Here is a 4,299-nt window from a genome sequence, read left to right on the forward strand (position 1 = left end):
TTTAAACTGAACATAAGTTATATCTCAATGGTCCTTTCAACCCAAAGCAGCAACAATCACACACAACACTCATCAGTGCTGAATTCACAAGAGCAGATCGCATTTATCCAGACTAAACTATCAATCAGTGACATAATTTATGCTGAGACATACAAACCCCATTAAACTGGTTTATAGATTTGATTCCATCTTAATAAATCCAACAGAATATAACAATTTAGCAATTACACCTACAGTCTACTATATAACAGCTTATTTGTATTATAATTGTCCACACATCATATACGCATAATAAATGAACAGTAATGCATTATTTATAATAATGCATAGAACATAACAATAATGCACATTATTTGTATCTCCTTCCTTGATGTTGGCCAATGCAAATACGTCTCCTTGGCTTTGTGAATGTGAAGTGCTTTACTCATGAAGCTTCAGCTCAGTTTGCTAAAATACTGCCATCATCTGGACGCTTTTGATAATAACAGCATGTGGCGCTGCTCGTGCACATAATTGGAAAAAAAACTTGTTTGCTGCATTGGTTAACTGGTTATAATGAACTTTGGTTGTTCTCATAGGTTATTTATGTATTTGATGTCCAATATTGGTTTTATATAGAATAAAGATTTATCACATTTGTTTCACTATGTTAGTGAGGACATTGCATAGACTTCCATTGATTTTCTATCAGGTTAATGATATTTTTTGTCCCAACCCCTACTCCTAAAACAAAAACATGTGCACTAGATTTAAATAAAAAACATGTTTTGGCCGATTTATAAGCCTTTTTAAGTACTGAGGACCAGTACAATATTTCATAATATTTCAGTAAGTGAGGACATTTGGCCCTCACAAGTATAGTTAAACAAGTACACACACACACACACACACACACACACACTCTGTCTCTCTCTCTCACACACACACACACACACACACGCACGCACGCACGCACGCACGCACACACACACACACACAAAATATTAATATTTATTTTATTTAGATTTGTATAAATAAATACATGATGTGTAATATTAAGAATTGATCTCTTATGACATTTCCACCGTTATTGCCCTTTGTGACAACATGCCACAATAACAGTAAAAAGTTTTCTTTTGAATTGTATACAGTTTATTGTTAAGCCTCCATCAGGCATCAAGAGCTTCTGAAGAGTCCACATTTTCTTTATTGATTCCAGCGGTAAATCAGACCCATTATTTGAAGCATTGCAGTCTTCTGGCCTCAGAGGAGGAATGAGAAGAAAACAAAAGAAGAGATTTGCTATTAGTAAAAATGTCTTTATGTGAATAAATTTACATTTAATCATTTAGCAGATGCTTTTATACGTGTAAAGTTGGATATACACATAATAGTTGTCATTAGAAGTTAATTTATTCGTTTTGTGTTCATATTGAGGATTATGAAACCTAGTTTTGGTTTCAAATTATAACATTTTGGTGTTGTTACAAATGTAATTAATATTAGGTAAGGCAGTAGCCCACGTAGATAAAGCAATCTCAGAATGCATTCATGAGCTCAGTAAATATTTTCATCCATGGTGTACAGTGGCGGACAAATTAAAAATGATAAAAAGCTGGATATGGAAAGTAAACATTGAAATGAAGTGCTACTTTATGTGTTTTTGAGTAAAGGGAAACATCTATTAATGTTTAATATTCAGTTATGTTTGACATTTGAAAGAGTTTCTGTTACGTTGAAGTTTCTGTCGTTACCATTGCGCAGAAGAGTAGAGCTTATGGTTATGAATAACTGCATGAATGAGGCATGAAGATTTGTTCAATGAGCAGCTTTGCTAAAGATTTTTCCTACTCGAGCTATTTGGCTGTATACAGTCTTTTTATTGTACGAAATAACTCAAAGTCAAATACAAAAAGACCTTACTCAAAATCACAGACTTTTGAGAATCAGCTTAAAATAAATGAGCACATTTCACTAATAATATTAAAATCATTGTGGCATAGATGAAATAATTTAGGAGATTTTACATGATTTAGTCAGGTAGATTCCATTAAAAAATCAAGCCTTAAAACTACTCAAAAATATTATGTGTAATATTGTTACCATATTTTTGAAGTTATATATACACATAATAGTTGTCATTAGAAGTTAATTTATTCGTTTTGTGTTCATATTGAGGATTATGAAACCTAGTTTTGGTTTCAAATTATAACATTTTGGTGTTGTTACAAATGTAATTAATATTAGGTAAGGCAGTAGCCCACGTAGATAAAGCAATCTCAGAATGCATTCATGAGCTCAGGAAATATTTTCATCCATGGTGTACAGTGGCGGACAAATTAAAAATGATAAAAAGCTGGATATGGAAAGTAAACATTGAAATGAAGTGCTACTTTATGTGTTTTTGAGTAAAGGGAAACATCTATTAATGTTTAATGTTCAGTTATGTTTGACATTTGAAAGAGTTTCTGTTACGTTGAAGTTTCTGTCGTTACCATTGCGCAGAAGAGTAGAGCTTATGGTTATGAATAACTGCATGAATGAGGCATGAAGATTTGTTCAATGAGCAGCTTTGCTAAAGATTTTTCCTACTCGAGCTATTTGGCTGTATACAGTCTTTTTATTGTACGAAATAACTCAAAGTCATATACAAAAAGACCTTACTCAAAATCACAGACTTTTGAGAATCAGCTTAAAATAAATGAGCACATTTCACTAATAATATTAAAATCATTGTGGCATAGATGAAATAATTTAGGAGATTTTACATGATTTAGTCAGGTAGATTCCATTAAAAAATCAAGCCGTAAAACTACTCAAAAATATTATGTGTAATATTGTTACCATATTTTTTTAAGCAGATATAGCTCATACCATTTTTTACAGCAGGAAAGTTGAATGACACCAAAAATGAGATGAAGGTACAAACTCAGTTAGTCTGGAATTGAATTTGAGAGAGCAAACAGAAAGAAAGGCTACACAGAGAGCCTATTCAAATCCTAAAGCCTTACCTCGAACCCGACTAAAGAGGGCTAACAGAATATCTGACTTATCAGAGATCCTTCTGTTCAGCTCCACTTACGCTTACTTACTGAAGACCTATGCAACACTCAATATTAACAGTGTTGGGGGTAACACATTACAAGTAACGTGAGTTACGTAATCAGATTACTTTTTTCCCCAAGTAACTAGTAAAGTAACTCATTACTTTTTAATTTACAAGAATATACCTGAGTTACTTTTTCAAACATGTGACACCAGTTACTCTGTTTCTCATGTATTGACTGACAGCTCTCCTGTCCTCATGTTGAGAGAATCAGGAGTGTGTTCTGAGGCTCATTAGTCATTTCACTTTGGTGTGAAAGAGCCTTTACATTTGCCAAAAATAGAACTTTTTATATTAAAAACAAACAAGTAAGCCCAGCCCAGATGAGAAAAAAATAATGCAAAAGTAAAGAGATTATTTTCAATAAAAAGTAACTAAGTAATGCAATTAGTTACTTTTTAGGGAGTAACACAATATTGTAATGCATTACTTTTAAAAGTAATTTTCCCCAACACCGCATATTAGAAAAAGTTGTGTCTGCTCAACTGTGCTCCTTCCTGCAAAAAAAGATCTCTATGAACTAATAAGGTATCAAACTGATATCTATGGATAAAGTTATTCACAGCCACTTAATTAACATCAGCCTTACCCAATCATCACTGAGAAGCTCAGCGTCCTGGGTTGGTTGCAAGAAAAACTAGCCTGGACTGCATTGTGTTCCTTTTTAACTGGCTGTTGGGAGTTAATATCACATATTGAATTGCAGTGTTGGGGAAAGTTATTTTTTAAAAGTAATGCATTACAATATTGCGTTACTCCATTAAAAAGTAACTAATTGCATTACTTAGTTACTTGTAACAACGGCATACTTCTGATATTACAAAAATATGATACTGAAGTTTGCAAGACAGATTAATCAAAAATCATTCTAATATAAGACAGTTTTGAACACAGTGTTTGAAATCAACACAAAAACATTCAAAGCCTTATTGTAACTTAGATACTGGAGCAACTCTTGTCTCTTGATGAGTTTTGAATGCTGTACAAACACTTTCAGGAGTTCAAACCAGAGAAGAAACATACATATACGGGTGTAAACATAAGTCATTTTATTTACATTTTACATTTAATTTAATTTAAACAACCTGTACAGACAGCTTCAGGAGAACATAAAACACATCAATAGAAAAGCTCACAAGTAACAATACACAAAATAGAGTAAACATTAGCAATATATATATATATATATATATATATATATATATAAACAATTA

The sequence above is a fragment of the Sinocyclocheilus rhinocerous genome, unplaced genomic scaffold (genome assembly GCF_001515625.1).
Source record: "Sinocyclocheilus rhinocerous isolate Xijiao unplaced genomic scaffold, SAMN03320098_v1.1 scaffold217, whole genome shotgun sequence".
Classification (NCBI taxonomy): domain Eukaryota; kingdom Metazoa; phylum Chordata; class Actinopteri; order Cypriniformes; family Cyprinidae; genus Sinocyclocheilus; species Sinocyclocheilus rhinocerous.